The sequence below is a fragment of the Lissotriton vulgaris genome, chromosome 1_1 (assembly GCF_964263255.1).
Source record: "Lissotriton vulgaris chromosome 1_1, aLisVul1.2, whole genome shotgun sequence".
NCBI lineage: Eukaryota > Metazoa > Chordata > Amphibia > Caudata > Salamandridae > Lissotriton > Lissotriton vulgaris.
This window is the reverse complement of record NC_141685.1, coordinates 1,497,333,450-1,497,351,783: the sequence shown is the minus strand read 5'-3', so window position 1 is coordinate 1,497,351,783 and position 18,334 is coordinate 1,497,333,450. Positions and strand designations below refer to the sequence as shown.

At 44.4% G+C, this 18,334-nt stretch overlaps 1 protein-coding gene across 1 annotated transcript in view; it reads right to left on the bottom strand.

The window, feature by feature from the left end:
• The window catches only part of LOC147750721 (metabotropic glutamate receptor 8-like), a 2,581,536-nt gene that overhangs the window by 1,466,280 nt on the left and 1,096,922 nt on the right, over positions 1-18,334 (bottom strand). The gene's annotated exons all lie outside the window — the stretch shown is intronic.

The window sequence follows — 18,334 nt, the reverse complement described above, 5'->3', positions numbered from 1 at the left end:
TTCGGAGCCTTCCATGGACGTTCTGCATCGTTTTAGGGGAGTTACGCAGACCTGAAAAAATGCTTTTGTAAGGAAAAACATTAATTATACCCCTCCTTATATTTTGTTCATATGTTGTAGAATATCCGTCCTTAGAAAAACAACACCGATTTTACTAAACAATCCCCAGCAATTGGATTTTATTTAATAACCTGACCAAAGTGCACATTTGTAATCAGTTTCCCATTGGGGCTGATTGGACTATTCCCCCGCATTGCATTTCTTAAAGAATGCTTCATGTGTCACAGCATTGAGATTCATTCAAAACTATAAGTCAGATCAGAGGTGCTTTCAATCGTCTGAATGTGTCACTGCAGGGATCCTTATCTGCATATTGCAAACCTGGATAGAGGTGCATTGTGGGGATCTGTGGTGTTCTCAACCTTAGTTATGCCTGTGCACTCAGCACGTGAGCATGAAAACACATTGTAAGACTGATACAGACATGGAAGGCGGCAAAGTAAATCAGGGTAAGAGCTACTGCGAGGGTTCTGCGAATGCCTCACTACTAATATATCACACGGGTGCTTTATAAGGACTTTAGGAATTCAGAGTTCAGTGCATGATGTAAACAAGAATTGGCCGTGCACGCCCACGATATGTCGTGGGGTGGGTGAGAAGTGGGAGTTGTGTGTGTGCACACACGCAAAAAGGAAATAAAACAAGATGTGCGACCGCGAACGGGAGTGCGCGCGCACACGCGAAAGTGGAATGGGAGTGCGCGCGAAAGTGAAACTGATCGCTGTCCACATGGCGCCTCAGACGGTGAAAGCTGGCGGGTGCACGCGCTCGTAAACGCAAACGCTAGGCCATCAAAAGCATGGGGAGCACTTTCAAAACCCCACTTACTAAATTTCTCGCCAGTGGAGCGCATGCGCTGGCTTAGGTAAGAACTAAAAAGGTATAACCTGAAGGAAAAAAACTCACCTGACAACCATCACATGTGGAAGCAAATAAGAATCTGCATCATTGGGGCCTGCCCTCTACCATTTATGGTGCAAGATGTCATGAATCCAGACATCAGCTACGATTATGTTGTTTTCATTTTGTGTGTTTTTTAGATATGTAATGTGTTATGACATCTTTCGAAGTGTGTTTGGGAGTACTGTTAAAAGTGTGATGTCATCTTTTTCTAATGCATGTTAAAAATGTGCGTATTTGTACATTTTTTAAGTATGTATGCATATGTTATATTTACGTTTTCACAATGTGATTCTTATGGATGTATTACGTGGTTGCCACTTGTCTTGCTTAAGGTATAAGAGAATTGTTAAACGGTATTAGTAGTTATGGTGGTAGGCAACGGTGATAGCAATAGAAAATTAAGCAACAGTCCAACACATTCATGTTACTTCCCTGATTTGTATCCTAATGAGTCCTTGTAGAGCCTAGTGATATAGAATGAAGTGCAGCTGTTGCATCAATATCAGAGAGGTATTTAATGCCATGTAAAACAACATTTTAGCTAATAATTATTACATAAGCCATGACTAGAAGTCAGCAACAAAGCAGGCTTTAACTTATGGGTATCCCCTTCCTCACAAAAAGGTAACTTGACCAAGAACAAATATTAATGTTTATAGCTATGTGAGAAGTGTGTCAGGAAAACAACACCAGTCCTGCCACGTACCACGAATGTGTGTCGTAATGCCGCGGTATTTCTCCGGCAGGGAATCACAACGCGGTTGTTACGACGACAACGTTGTGATTTCGCATACCATTACTCCGCAAGTCGGAAGAATGATTTTAAATCCAACACCTTCCTCCCCCCTCCACAAGTCGTTGTTCCAACTTGCGGAGTAATGGTATGTGGAATCACAACGCGGTCGTTGTAACGACTGCGTTGTGATTCCCTGCAGGGAGAAAAATGTGTGGAAAACGTTGTATACCACTACCACGCATCAAGTGTTGGACTAATGTATTTCAGTGTGGTAGTCTGTTTCACTGTACTAAAATGCGAAGTCACGCATTTACAGAGCCTCCTGAAGCAGTCAAGTCGGAATGCTATAACTAGCAGAGAGTAAAGCAGGGCCTAGTCTCGCTGTTGTGGCAGCCACAGAGTCAGGTGACTTACAGAGCCTCTGACTGCTGTAAGCCTGGGGGCTGGCTCAGCTCCATTAGACATTCACGTGACATGATGATGTCACAGAGAGTGCAACAATGTGTCCCACATTCCTCCAATGCTGAGACATGGTTTAAAAATATAGGTTGGGGCACCCGTGGTGTGAGATGAGTGGGCGGTAGCAATAGTTTCAAAGTTAGAGTGGAGTCAGTGGAGCCTGCTGCTGCTCACACCACTATATCATATCTTTATGGCTCATTTATTAAACTTCCAATAGCTGCTGGGAGCTGTCTGGGCTCTGTGTATCGGCTGGACCATGTGGAAACAGTGAAATATAAACAGAACTGGCCTGCTGAAAACAGCACGTGGATCATCCATTTCAGGAAGCGCCGATCTTGCCTTGTGTTCCGGCACCACAGGTCACAGGGAGATCAATTAACATTGGCAATTTCAGGTGGTGGATCTAGAGCTTTCTTTTTCCCTTGAACGCCCACCACCAATGAAGGAACTGTAGTCTGGCGCCTTTCCATCCTGCGCAGACCCCTCCTTCTCCCTCACAAGTCATGATCACTGTGAGGAGGGCCACCAGGTTGTAGGCTGCAGCATTGGTCCAGGGCACTAGCCAGACCAGATTCTGCTTGCAGGGTTTAGAGTTCTGCAGTCTGCACCAACATCCTCAGCCCCCAGATGCCTGTGGCCACAAGACATTGGTACTGGGGCCCTGCATGCCGGCCTATTATGGTCATTAATGTTAATTAAATTAGGCACACGACTAACCAATCAAAGGGTGTCTGGGTGCTGCAAGTATTTAACAAACACAACCCACGACTCCCAGTCCAGCTAAGCCACGCCTTGTGAAAGCAGCACTCCACCAATGCGCGCCCCGCCATGTGCACACATGAAATCTCCAGCCTCCTGCTCACAGCTGTACACTATAGCTCCCGAATGAGGACCCAACTGGGCCAAGGCTTAGGCCATCAAAGTGACTTAACCAGCTAGAGCAGCTTAGCGTGGTGGCACTGAGTGTCGCTGCACAAACCAGGCAAGCCAACTCTCTCAGCAGCACAGACAGCCACCTACAGCCAGTCTACAGCACTACTCCATACAGCTTGGGTGACCCTCTTCCCAACAACCTGGCCACAGACGATATCTGGGCCACCCAGGCACCACAGGAGGACACGTCAAGGTGGCACAGGTGAGAGAGAGTGTCTAGCAGAGCACCAAAGTATGTCTGTGAGAGTGTCAAAGCAGGGTCAATTATGACTTAATGTGCAAAATATTCTGTATTGTTCAGTTGCACATCTCGGGGATTTATGTGTCTTGGAAGCAGGGTTTGATTTGGAGGTTGGGAACTCTGTGATGGTGCAGTAGAGGAGGCCTAGCTGATAGCTAATGTATCTTTACACTCAGTGCCTTGTCTCTAAAACCCGACTGCTAGGAACGCGTCATACAAACCAAAGCCACTGTAGCCTTCGAAAGCTGCGCATATCACACAGCATGCTCAACCCACTCATTTCAAGAATGACAATGGACGGCCCTGGTTGAGTACCCCATGTGAGGCTTTTTCCTCCTCCGAACTAATCATGTGCTTGGGCTTGGGCATCCTCCAAGGATCCCTGGACCGGCACTATGTTTGAGGAGGTGTGGGGGGGTGAGGGACATGGTGGAATAAGCAGTTCTGTTGCACCAGTGCCCTAGGTGCTGCTTACATTAATTGGACATTTATCAGTCCTTGTGGCTATCAATGCTTTTTTGCATTACTCTGGTTCTCGGGTTTCAAGCAGCCCTCAGGGGTGTAAAGGCTGAGGCCGGAGGTTTATGTGGGACTGGTCCTGTTAAAAACAGCAAAGGTCCCTACTAACTATATTCATCCCATTAGCAATGGAAGTAAAACACTTTTTCAACATTGTGTACAAGGACTCTATAAGTAATGCCAGTCACATTTACATTTTACTCTTTTGATTTCATGTCGTATTTTATATCCAGTCGTGTTTCCTAAGAGTATTTAATTTTCCAAGATGTGATTCATCAATTTATTTTGTCATGAAGCTTGAGTCTTGTGCAGCGCATCATCTGAGTTGCTCCTAAGGGTTAAGGGGGTCAGATTGTGGAAGGGGTTCTTTGTGAGGTAAAATTGAGCGCTCCAAAGTTCTGTGAAAGTAGTGAGAGTTTCACTCCCATAAATGTGTTCAGACAACACACTCATTGAATTTCTGGCCTCTCTGCAGAGCACAGAACGAAGGTCACATTAGTGCCACTTGGAATACGGTTATAGCTGCAAGTGACTGAAATGCTTAGTCTAACTGTGTGTTCCTCTGATTATTTCAGTAGTAGAGGTGCCACAGGTCAACGCTGAGGTACCTTATCAGACTTGTGTGGAGTGCCCTGGCACAGCTGAGTGTGATTGCTTGCAGGGGAATAAGCAGGAGCTGCTGGAGTTGGTTTAGTGCTGGATTACAGGCAAAACTTTAGTGGAAATGCACTGGAACCAGACAATTAAAGCACCTGGAATGTGAAGAGGAAGGACACGAACAAGACAGACACTTTGCTTCTTTACAAGTCTTACATCGCACACATGCAGCTGTTGATGTTCAGGTGCTTTACAGAAAAACCTACTTTGTCGCAAGGAAAGGTTACACAACCGAGCCAGTGCAAAAAAACAGAATAATATGCAAAACTGAAAAGAAAAAGACCTCAGATTCAAAAGCATCACTTTTGGCATACATTTATTTTACACAATGTGTTCAGTGCAGCGTGTGGACAGCTCACATTGAGTGGGGCAAGGAATGCACCACTTAAATGCTCGTTGACATGAGGTATGACTACTGCCTTGGGGTGCAACATTCAGTTCCATCGAGGTCATGGTGTGTCATCTTTTCTTGGGATGGATGCAGTAAGAGCAGGTATGCATTTGGAAAAATTGCATCAGTCCAAGACCTGCCATTAGAGAGAGTTCAGGAAACACAGATCAGCTCTTGGGAATGTCCCAGAAGAATGTTTTTCTCCTTCTAGATGATGCAGGAAGCACACACTTGTCACAAAGGACAATGCAAGAAGCACAGTCATCAGGATTGAAGGCTGCAGAAAGAAGCAGGTCTACTTGGTGCCGGTTGGTATAGAGGGAGCATGACGCGGGAGAAGATACATACCTGCTCTTATGAGGACTCCCAGGTTTCAATTGGTATGCTGTACTTCTGTACTAACAAGCAGGTCTTTCTGCTTGAATGCTTCACTTTTCAATTATTGTCCTGGAAAACATTACCTAGAGTTACTGGCCCTACAAGTGTTAAAATACAGAATTTACCAATAATGTTTCCAAACTTAGCCCACTGACATACAAGGTTACATGATAAGTCATGATCCACAAACATGGGCTGCTTTTTAACCCTTTCACTGCGGCGGCTATTCCGCTGCAGTGCTAAGGGGCAGGGGGGGCCGCGCGGCGCTCCCGCGCTGGTGACGGAACCGCTCTGTCACGCCCCTCGGGTGAGCTGTGCTTGTGACGGAACGGTTCCGTCACGGCACCGCCTGCTCAATAGAACGCGCCACGCAGGCGCGAAATCAGCGCCGCGCAGATGTGGCGAGCGGGCTGTGACCGAACCGTTCCGTCACAAGCGTGGGAGGGGTTAAGGGTGCCCGGGCCTATTTTTGGTCCCAATCCAGCCCTGCTTGGAAGCATGATGGAAACAGGGTCCAAGGGAGTGGGAACTGTCCGCAGAGTGTCTGTCACTGCAGGAGGTCCTAAGCCTGCCCAGGAATATGGTCAGGACACCGAGGTTTATAGAGGTCTTACTGGACTGGCACCCACCTCCTCCAACATTAACCAGGCATATTTGCAAAACTATTTTTTATGGGGATTAACTGTGGGTAACTGCTTTTTACTAGGTTAGTGGTCTTCCATTTCTGTTGCTTTACATCACTTTTAAGATCTTAATAGAGTTTCTCATTGCTCATATGTGTGTAACATCTGATATTTTTTATGTTTCCTTCATCTAAATTGCTTGATTTTGCTCGTGAGAAGGTGTCACTCATAGTCATTGAATGTCACTCATAATTACACTAAAATTATGAAAATGTCACACATAAGCAACCTGAAACCTTGGCATCTGTGCAACACTAAAACATCAAAACATTTAATAGATAATTATTGTAGCAGTCTGAGACAAGTTGTAGGAAAGCATGTAAAAAGGAACAAATAGCATTCATGAAAACGCGAAATGTGCAAAGTACGGAACAAAACATAAAAAATAAGTTCAAAAAAATCCTATGTGATGCCGCAAAAAGAAATAATTACAAGAAAGTCAAAGTCAAAGCAAAAGGAACAAATCTCAGACAAATTATTAATTTCCCCAATGGATGACCAGTAGATAATCCAGAGCTGGGGGTTCATGCAGTCGGTCAGAAGTTGAGATCACTCAAACATGTCCCCTAAATGTAGCAGAACTGAGTCAAGCAGCAAAATGTTGAAGAATGTGTTCAAGCAGACTTCCATGGTTATGAATAAAGAGCAATGGAGCTCCCAGTGCAGAGGCTCGCTGTGAAGGGGAGATGGCCTGTGGAAGGCATCCTTTGATGCTTTGCCAAGGTGCAGTTTCGTATTCCATGCAAGCCTTTGCAAACCAAGACCCTACAAGCGCTAAACACTCAGATCACAGTTGTAAGAGTAAAGTGTGGAAAGGGTTTGCAGGGTACAAAAGGCTCTTCTCTGATCTCAGTTCACAGCTTTCTCCTACGGTCTCATGGGCCAACAGATTGTTGGTGGGCCTCTGCAGAAGTTAAAAGTTAGTTGATACTTACGCAATATTAGCTGAATTAACAGCATCGCTGCGGTGGCTTTTCCCGCTGTGTGCGGCAATTTTGAAAAAGCCGCGTTACATGACGAGCTCAGCTCGTCATCAGCATAGCAGCGCCATAGCTGATGACGAGATGAGCTCGTCATCAGCAGCGAAGAGGTTATGTAGATGGTTTAACAGCTCTTGAGGGCTTGCAATAACAAACTCAGCTCACTTGGCCCTCACCACCGACAGCAAAACAGGTCCAAATGGACCCTGCACTCCCTGTAAGACAAGGTATGGTGCCACCTGAGTACTTCTCACATTTTTAATATGAAAAGCCTTGACAGCTGATCAAGAGATTCCCATTACATCCACCAACATGCGCTGAATAAGTAATTGTGAGCTGCATTGAGCACGTTGTTTTTCAACTCAAAGGTTTGGCAATGTACATGATTTTTGACATTTGCAAAGTCTGCAAAATGAATCAATGAATGCTTATTACTTAACCCATGCACCGGTTTTCTCTGCAGAGAAAATAATTTTCAGCACAAGGCATAACACTTGACTTCTAATGAAAAGCAGCAAATGTGCAAAATGACGTTTTTTTCACTACAAGTTTACATGTTGCCGTGTTTATCTATGCACAATGGCAAAGGTATGCATTTTTGTTCTCTATAAGTTTTCCTTTTGCAACATTATGTAAACATCACGTTTTTTTCTCGAAAAAGAAAAATAATTGTTCCTTCTGAAACATATATCACACAAAAAAAAATGATAACGGAAAATATAGATGTTTGCACCAAAAATTGTGGCAAAAGTTACAATTTTCATTAAGATGTGAGAATGCGAAAAAAGTAAGAGTTAAACATTTCTGTAGACCTTGTCGGAGCACAGAAAAAACTTTCCGTCTTTGCTCACAGCTAAATTCTGTAAAGCAGATGACTCCCACTGTTTTGACATTTTGTGTCGTCATCCCGTAACTGGAAAAAACTGAGTAAAATATATAGCCTTACATTATGAAGAATGTATGCACTAACAGTGGCAGCTTAATGCCCAAGAATAATGACAGTCATATAAGGGATTGCCTTGTAAGGTCTGGGGCTTGTTAAGAAAGTCTCGGGAACCAGCAGAAACAACAATCAAGAGAATCAAAAGGAAAAACATATTTCAGAAAACTACCAGACGATTTTCTTGCATACCATACCAGCAGTTTCCTGCCACCTAGAATAGTTTACTTCTTCAGGATTGCATTCAAGACATTATGGAATGCACACATCAGTACTTACTATATTTCCTTACACTATAGGGTTTTACTTTTGAGACTTCATATGGCGTCTACTTAAGGTTAATCTTTTAATTAAACATATCTATATGTGCCTTAGAACAGATCATTCCTTTTGAGTATTGGAGGAGCCTTCACTTCACCTCTAACATATTTATGCAGATGGGAGCAATATTTTATCCAAACAATTCCTGACAGGCTATCCCTAAGGTTCTTTGGGAGTAAGGAACACCCTCTTTTGCTGCAAGTACAATCCATTTTGTTGTAGTGTAGATTTGGTTCCTGGTGGAGCTTCTTGGTTGCAATGCAGCTGATAAGGAGCATGGATATAAAAGACAACTTGTCTTTTCATAGTTGGGAAGATGTAGGTGCCACCAATTCCTAGAAGTCTATGGTTATTAGCACTATTTAGGTCTTTACAATTCACTACAAATGAAACCTGTTACCTTCCACAGTGCATGTCTGGTTCAAGGTTCCATTGTGTCTTTAAATGGATTCCCAATGCTTGACTTTGATTTTTATTTGAAAACTCCTAAATTTCACACATATCAATTGAGCTGGTGCTTATGAGTCATGGTCTTGGTGCAAGGAGCTCTGCTACCTCAAATACTACCCATCAAATCCTAATAACTACAACTAGGCTTGCTGCATCCTTTCTCCCACCTATGAAATCTCTACTGCATGACTGTACTGTCCCTCCAACTACACACAAAAATCACTTATTTACCGATCAAGAATACCTTCGGATCACCTATCTATTCTTTCTGGTATCCTGACGCCATTCTCAATACACACTCCCTGCTTACCTAGTCTTTCTATGTTCTCCCCTCCTTTAAACAAATCGCTACTATGATAATTTTACCGATCTAGCCACGTTTGCTTTCTCTTCTAACCAACAACTACGATACTTGTATTGTTGACTATCGTCAAAATTTCAAGTTGCGAATATAGGAAACAGATTTATATTGTTTGTTGTATTGTTTCTATTGTCAATGTTTAACTTGCTAGTGTAAGAAATTGATCTGTCTGTCAAGTCTATGTGCTGCACGTAGAAGGTGGACCCCTGGCATTTCCTGCATATTTAAAATGTAAATAAATAAATAGTGTAGTGCCATACTTTTTCCTGAACTGTATGCTTTGTGTTTGCATTTTAATAGAGTTTTAAAGATGGACCTGGAGTTAGGCTCCACAGGGTTTCAGGGTCCTTCCACTGTGTATATTGCATTCTTGTTGGGGTTTATTTCAGTCGTACCGGTGTTGCAATCTTACTGTCCACCAAAACATCAAGACTGAATTGCTATATTATAAAGACTAGGACAACACATACTTAGAAATGAGTTTCTGGAGATCTTAAGAACCTGTCTAAGGGAAAGCCTTGTACCCTGTGCAGAGAACGCCGACAATAGTTCCCTTTTTCACCTGTAGCTAGTTCCCTTGTCCTAGCCTGGAGACACAGCTTTGCTAATTTGTTGCATTGTTTTGAGCCCTTTGGAGATCCAAGATCTGCTCATCCTAAAGGACCTGTTCAGTAGTTTTGATAAATGGTCAGTGGCAGGCCTACACCTAGTTTTGCCTACAGATACAAGAACTTATGGGTCAATGGTCCTCTGCAAGCAAACAGCACACCAGTCAGCTAAGCTTTAACACAATTTATATCTACTACACACTTTAGAGGTAAACAGGAATTGGGAGCAGGTGATGTCATCTGGCCACCATATTTAGGTCAACCATTTTCAGAGAGTATTGGCATGGCATGTATTGACATAAAGGCCAGGATGTACGAAGCCATTTAGCCATTTGTTAACTGGCTGAATTGCTGTTTTGGCCCATTAAGAAATGCTAACTGGCATTTTCAGTTGTACAGAAGGCCAAAACCAGATGCAATTTGCAATTTCTAGACTGTATAAATTGCAAATTGTGACCTCAATATAAAATAGGGATTACCTATTTGTGATTCCTAAAGAACAAGTACAAAGCATTACCTAAATGTGAATTGGGCATTAAGGACATGCAATTACTATTGACTTCAAGTTGAATATAACCATGTGCAAACTAAAAAAAATGCATTTTTTTATTGTCACATGAGGCGCACATATACCCCTAGGGCATTTGTGAACTTAAATGTGCACCAGGAAATTTGGAGTGCTTCCAGAGGAGCATTATGTCCACAAGCACACTTGGCTTAGCATTTAATAAATTGTGAGTTTCTATTAAGAAATCACAATTTAGGAAATGCAAACCATTTTCCTTTTTCGCCAATAGGCGGAAATGCAATAACATTTCATATTTGCAAATCCCTAATAGCGATTTCTAATCTGTAGGAATCGTTATTAGGGAATCACACATTTTGTGCATATCCTTTAACCACATGGCTGCTAGGCGTTTTCCCGTTCTGCGCTGAAGCACCAAAATAACCATTATTCATGACGAGCTGGCCTTGTCATCCGCGCACGGCAGGTAAGCGCCATGACGAGCCCAGCTCGTCATTAGCCTCGAAGGGGTTAAAATAGTGATTCCTGGAGTCACTGTTTAAGAAATGCAAATGGGAACATTAGTACATTTGGCCCAAAGTGCCATCACAAAATTTGATTGCAAACACATTGTTGGCTGATACAGATCGAAGGAGGAGGGGTGGAGGAGCTGCGGGGAGTGGGTAAAGAAAAATTAAATTAGACTTGCCTCCTCACCGCGTCTCTCCTCTGTCGTCCCTCCACACCGAACGCAATGCAGTGTTGTGATTGGTCTGAACACTGTGGTTCGGTACTCAGACAGGGACTGGGAGCCTGGGCATCGTCTATACAGCCTGGGTGCAGAATATGCAAAGCATGCATCTCTGTTTGGCCGGCTCAGGGCGGCAGGCCAAACATTAATGCGCATCACTCCTCCCTCTGCTCATTTGTCATCAGAGCAGCCCCAGCCCACCCCGCCCGCAAAACTGCCTCAGCAGGAAAAAATAAATATGATAATAACATCAAGTTATTACCATTTTCTTTTTCCTTTATTTACACTGCTAAAAAGCAGTGGGGCTCACTCCTCCGCCTTAGCTGAGGATCTGCCCTTGTGCAAACAGCTGGATGGTGAGCACTGGAGAAAACCTTTCATATATTCCACCATTTACCTTTCCTACATGTATGCACTTACTTCATGCCCTGACTTCTTGTCATCTGCACTGCTAAAAGAAACTAGGGTTTTGTGCGTCAGTAACTGTGAAATACATTAACTTGTGCAAACATTAGTTACCAAGTACCACTTCTAGGAATTCCACTTCAAACTGAAAATCAATCACAGCTTTTAACAGAGAGATCGATGATTGATTTTTCTAGTGAGGAACGCGTGCTCCATTGCTTGCAATATTGCCTGATTGTACTTTCATGCAGTTGTTACATTGCATTTTTCAATGTAATTGAAGCACACTTTTAGACATTCATTGTGTTATCTTGCAACCCTTGTTACTCGGTTTCTTAATACAGAGTGCCAGTGAGCTCTGCAAACCCTGCAGGCTCTCTCTGTATCAGAATTTCGCTGAACACAAAAGTGACTTACTCCTGAAAGTTGATTGCTAAATACATATTTTACGATCAATAAAATGGAAGATGATAATGAAAAGAATAATGAGGCAGTAGGCTAACAATGTAATAAATTCAAAATCAATGTTATGGGTTTCCTCCAATGATATAAGCAGATACATATTTTATATAGATTTAGAATAATGGATGGAAAACAACAAATATTCACCATATTGTGTGTAAGTTTAATATGCTAATGTATCTTAACTTTATTGATTTCTCCTCGGTCAAAATATATTTCCTGGAATGGAAATCCCATCGACATGTGGGTTTTTTCACTTCGAACATGTACACCTATGTGAATTTCTTTTCCACTAGAGTTATCAATAAGACCCTGGCAGCGGGTGAGCTGAGCTAGACAGGACTGCAAAGGCTCTGTTATCTATACTTCCTGGTGCACAGGGGCGTAGACAGGGCGGTGAGGTGGGTGCGGTCCACCCAGGCTGTCATCACTGAGGGGAGGTGGGGGGGGTGACAAAATGTCAAAAATATATGTTTTAAACACATATTTTTGTCACTTTGTCGACCCCCTCAGTGATGACACTTCTCACCCCCGGCTTGACAAAATGGCAAAAATATATGTTTTAAACACATATTTTTGTCATTTTGTCGACCCCCTCAGAGAAAACACTTCTCACCCACGGCTTGACAAAATGGAAAAAATGTGTGTTTTAAACACATATTGATGCCGTTTTTTCAAGCCGGGTGTTGACAAGAAACTTTCTGCACCGGGTACCACCTGACCTTGTTACGCCACTGCTGGTGCCAACTATATGACATATTTAGTGTAAAACGCCACAGCACCTTTTTCTGACGTTATCGCTACCACCAAATGGCGGAGTCACTTTATCCAGAAAAGAATACTGGGCAGGCTTCATGTCATCAGAGTCAACTATTGATTTAGTAATGGCCCTGTATGACAATCTAGCATCCATGAATTGTTTACTGTGTGGAAGCCTCACATTGTTGAACCAGACTGAGAAACTCGGCATGGGGACAACTGCCCAAAACAGAGTAGGCCTCTTGACTATCCAAAGGTGGTGGCCTACGATAGATTAGCTGCCACAAACAAAATGATGCTTCTGTAGTTGATGGAAGGTCACAATCAGTGGTTTCCATCTTTAAATGGGGTCGAGGGATTGAGGATTTGGTGGGATGGGCCAATGCTTGTTTGCAGTGGGGCTCCCTCTCCATCAAATTCCAAAATCATTGCTATAGTTTGTAAATAGTAAATTAACAACCTTAGAAGATTTTTGTTATCTTCCCAATGGCCACTCCTTTACCCCTTCCCTGGAAAACATCCAAGTTATGCAAATTTCTACTACTTGTTGTTTTTCGAACTAGAGGCCTAAATGTCTGCAGAACCCGATTTCAAGAATTATAATCTGAGAATCATGCCCTATGATGGTATTTTTGCACAACTTGTATTCATTTTTTGAGAACCCACTCCTATGGTCCCTATAGCAATCATGTTGAAGCTTATTTATTCATGTTTTTTTCCAAATATTGTTACAAAGATTCATATTCTATGTTATTAAGGGGTAATGGAGGCTTCTGGCTCTTCTAAGCCTTCACTCCACCTAGGATTATCTTTGCTTAGCATGAAACATTAATTTGTATCATACAAAAGGACTGTGGTTTACTGTCGTTCTAGGCTAAAAAGTTTTAACATCATATTATTTTAGATGTTAATTGATTAGCTAATCAAAGACATTACAGTAGTACAGAAAGATCACCATGGTTCGTGACGGCAACTAGAAAAGCTACCTCAAATCGCTTTGTATTTGTACCAAGATAGGGGGTTTCCAAAAATAAACTTAAGCCAAGGTTGAGATCAGGCTCTGTTGGCAAATTTGTGTCAAACAGACAAGGCAATAACCTTTAATGTGTATAAAACTTTCTAAGAGACTGTTTGGGCAGTTAAACTGTTAATGCCCATATTCGGGGTTTCTGGTTTTCACATTAAAGTATATTAAAACCAGTAAAAAAAACACCAAAGGTAATATTCATTTTTCAGTAGAAACAGGAAAACACCAGATTTTGCTGCATGTTTACTGCTTTGGCGCCATCTGTTGTAAAACAGTATACATCCAGTTATTTCTCTGTAATGGATGCCTTTCCTATTACTCATTTGAGTCATGCTAAGCCACTTCATATGTCCTTCTAGACATCTGCAAGGTCCCTCGAACCCTAAAACCTTCTGTTTTGGGAGCATGGTTCACACCATAGGACTTAAGCTCACTACTCAATGCATGTTGCCACATTGTGGCAAGCAGATTTGCAATTGAACCCTGAGCAGTGCTTCAGGGCAGGGAACAGCTCCTTGATTCCATCCTCCTTCAGTGCACACAGGACAGAGTTGACCTATCAGAAAGCTCAGGTATCTGGATTGGGGCAACAAAGATCATTTTCCAAATGAATGGTTCCAGGATCAATGTCCTTCCATAATACACAACACCAGCGACGGCTCGTGGAGGGAGTTACGGTGGGGCAGGAGGGTGGGGAGGGGGAGGGGCAGGGTGGAGGTTGCTAAAAACCGGCATATGGATAATTGCAGGTAAGTAAACAATTTAATTAATAAAACGAATTTCGTAGTGCGCCTTGCATCGCAAAATGCAATGCAGTGCGAGCTACGAAATTCGTTTTATTAAGTAAATTGTTTACTTACCTGCAATTATCCATATGCCGGTTTTTAGCAACCTCCACCCTGCCCCTCCCCCTCCCCACCCTCCTGCCCCACCGTAACTCCCTCCACGAGCCGTCGCTGCACAACACCCAACACTTCTGTTCGTGTGATGATTTAAATTGTTTGCCATAGGCGATGCATCCCTTCAAAAATAATTATGGGTCTTATCATGAACATGTTCTGTGCCCATACACAATGAAAGAGGTCCATCAGGTTTTGGTGAAGCTTCTCTGCTTTGTGTGCATGCATTAACTAATGTATTAGATCATTCATAGGCTGTAGACAACAGAGCTAGTGATATCTTAATATGTGCTGCAAATGGCACATTGATGTAAGCACAGCCTCATGATCATCAAGTTTAACTGTCATTCCTACTGCCCCCTTGTCAAAAAGTAGCTTGGAACAAGTCTTTACACTTGGTGACATCACCTGTACACAATTCTATGGCTGCATTTAATGGAAACAATTGAGTTGACATCATTCTTCCTGCAAAATGATAACTGCACCATACAAATGTACATTACACAGAATACTAAGGAAAAGTGTCTTGTACCACTGTCACAAATGCCCATTAGGATTACAGTCCCTGCACTGCTCACAGAAAAACAATTTAGAATGAACCCTATTCCCATTGCGACCAGCACATAAAGATAAAAAAGGCATCCTGCAGGCGACGGGCTTTCTTTCCTACCTAAGCTGTTTCTTCGTACAGCAAAACAATTTGCTGTCACTAATGTCCCTATAGCTAGCAGTATTCAGATAATACCCTTTTAGCAAGTTTCTCGTCTATAAGCATGTCCAGAATAGGCACAGGTCAGACAGTAAAAATGCATTTATTAACCCAGTTTATTATTGGTGTCTCACAGCAAAGAGCAGGACAGACTGACACTGGCCTTAAATTACTGAGCTCCTTATAGCATTATAACAAATTGTGTTAGAAACAGGAATTCTAGGTAGGCTAGGGCACCCGCCAAAGCCAGGCAGAAACCCCAGGTCCAGTCAAGGCGAGGGAAGTACACCCCGAGGATAACCCCTGCTCACCCCCTTGGTAGCTTGCCACGAGCAGTCAGGCTTATCCCAGAGGCAACATGTAAAGCGTTTGCGCAACACACACACTCACCGGCGAAACACTAGGCACACTACAAAAAAGACTCCACACAAGGTTATATAAAAATAGCCTTTGTATTATAAAAACACCTTAAAATCACAGACATATACACTGTGCCTACAGGCACCAGGACATTTTTTACAGGGGATTATGTACCGGGCAGTGCTAATTGGGTCGCTGCCAGAACCCTCACCAAGTACACACAGTAAATGTTAAACCCACCAGTCCCTACTGGTAAAATACTGAAGGTAGCAACACTGCAATTAGCGTAAACCACATCAACCTAAGTTATGCTAGCATTAGGCATACCCCCAATAGGCATAAATCACACTATGCATAACATTAGACATAATCATATTACCATTGGGCATAATCGCATGAGGCATCTCATTAGGCATAAAAGCATTAAGTGAACTGAGCATTATCAGGTTAGTCATTAGCATGAACCCATTAGCTCAGGCATATCATGAAAGCATCATCATTAGAGTAAAAACATGAAGCTTAATCATATGGGCATGGGGCATAAACATAATCCATAGCAACACATAAAATAATGGCCCCCTATGTTACAGTGTCCCACTTTCTGGCGGGCAGCTGTGGCAGTTATCACAACACTCACGGTGCCTTAAGATCCCTACTGGGACTCGACTCAAATATGCCCAAATGCCCAACAGCGGTGCAGACGCCCCCAAAAGCACACTGGCGCAGTGGCCTCCTCTTCTGGGGACTCTGAAACTAGCGAAGTGCCCCCAAACGATTGCCGCTGCCCGCCTTTTCTGCGGCGCAGCTGGGCGGCCACACAGAGAAGGAAGACCTGACCCGTTGGAGTCCCCTTCGGGACTCTGGATCCAAAAATGCTGTAGCACCCAAAGTACTTGCAAAGTTGGAGTCCCCCTCCCGAGACTCTAAACTCGAAGAAATGTCCCAACGGTGGAGCGGTCCGCTTTCCCCCGGGACCGCTCAAGAAAGACAGGCACTGGCGAAGTCCCACCAACCAGGGACTCCCTCAAGGTTTCTGCTTCTCCGGGCGTCAGCCCCCGCTCCACGGGCCAGCCCCCACTCACCGACGGTCTCCTTGCGCTGCTCCGGGGGCTTCCATCCTTGCAGTTAGACACGCAGGGCTCTCCCATGCTCACGGGAGCCCTGCGCCACAACAAGCCGCCTCCAGGCCTCTCCTCTCTTCGCAGTACGGGTGAGGAGCGAGGCAGCCCCTCCAGGGCGTGGCGCCTTACTTCCGCCGGGCTTCCTCTGGACGACTCTCCCTTTGCTGGGGCAACTCTCCTGCACCAATCGTAGCGCGGCTCCCCTCTGATGTCAGCGTGGGAGCCCGCGCGGTGCTCCCGTCCGGCGGCAGTGACTTACTTAGTACGGTTTAGGAACGTGGGGTAGGCACCCGCGACACAGAAGCCATCCAAAGCGGCAGGAATGCAGGGTGGGCACCCGTTCTGCGGCAGAAACGCAGGGTAGGCAACCGCGACACAGAAGCCATCCAAAGCGCCCAGAATGCGGGGTGGGCACCCACTGGGTTTAATGAGCACAAGGCGGCATTGATTCTTCCCGAGGACTTCAGAGAGCAGGGTGGGCACCAACTCTGGACTTTAAAAAATAACAGGCAGAACGCGGGGTAGGCACCCGCGAGTTTTATCAAGCACAAAGTTGTGGGGTAGGCTCCCGCTCATGATTAAAAAGGTGTCCACATGCGGGGTGGACTCCCGCTAGTGTCAGGAACAAAAAGGGGGGGAATCCCATGCGCCAGGATTCCCTCTCACCACATTGCGCTGCAGGTCACCAGCTCTGCTTATTTAAACCTGCAGGCAGAGCAAAGTCCTCTTGGGCAGGAATCCAATTGTAGCACCCACGAGGCATGAGGAAATAGGCACAGGCTGGGCAAAGGTCAGCAGGCAGCAGGTCAGCTCAGCCCAACGAAGTAGGAGTTCCTAAGAACAGTCTAAGTTAGTAAGGTGCAATCCTCCTGGCGCAGCAGCCTTTACTCCAGCAGGGTCTCTTCCTGGGTCCTGTAGAAGGGAGAGGGGCAAAGTTGGGCACAGGGGCCAGAACGCAGGGTGCAGCAGTGGTTCATCCTGGCAGGGTGTCCCCTCCACGTCAGCAACAGCACAACACTCATGGGCTAACAGCCCCTGTATTTATACACCTCCCTGCCCTGCGTCTGGAAGGAGGTAGAAGTTTCTGGAAGGGTCTGAGGGTAGGTGCTTCTGGAAGGGTCTTGGAGGTTGCAGACCCAACTGGCGCTTGGAGGGGTGTTAGTAGGGGGTGGAGATAACCTTGTACAGGGCAGGCACTGACCTAGTCAGGGACAGGGGATTCCTCTACCCACTACTCTAGTTGCAGAACTCCAACTCAGCCTGACCCTACTTCCCTGGCGCCACCCACTCCTCACCAGCCCCGGTCACTTCTAGAAACAGACATGCAGGCAGGCACACAGCACACAGAAATGCCAACTTTGAAAAGTGGCACTTCTAAAATAGTAAATGTAAATCTGCGCACACCATTGCACAGCACTTATTATTCCCATTCCACACATACCAAACATGACATACTTATTTTGTCTTATTTAGGAATCATCCCATAAGGGGGGGTGGTTCCCAATGTTAGCCTATGGAGGGCAGAGAGCGCACGCACTCTACACTGCTAACCAATGCTAAAGTGCCCAGAGTCCTAAAACCACCAACACCAAGCCAGCAAAAAGGGTAGGAGGAAGGTAAAATGTTTAGGGATGACCCTGCAAAAAGGGACAAGTCCAACACGCAGTATAACACAATGTAACATTCTAGCCAACAAGCATTCATTTGATACAG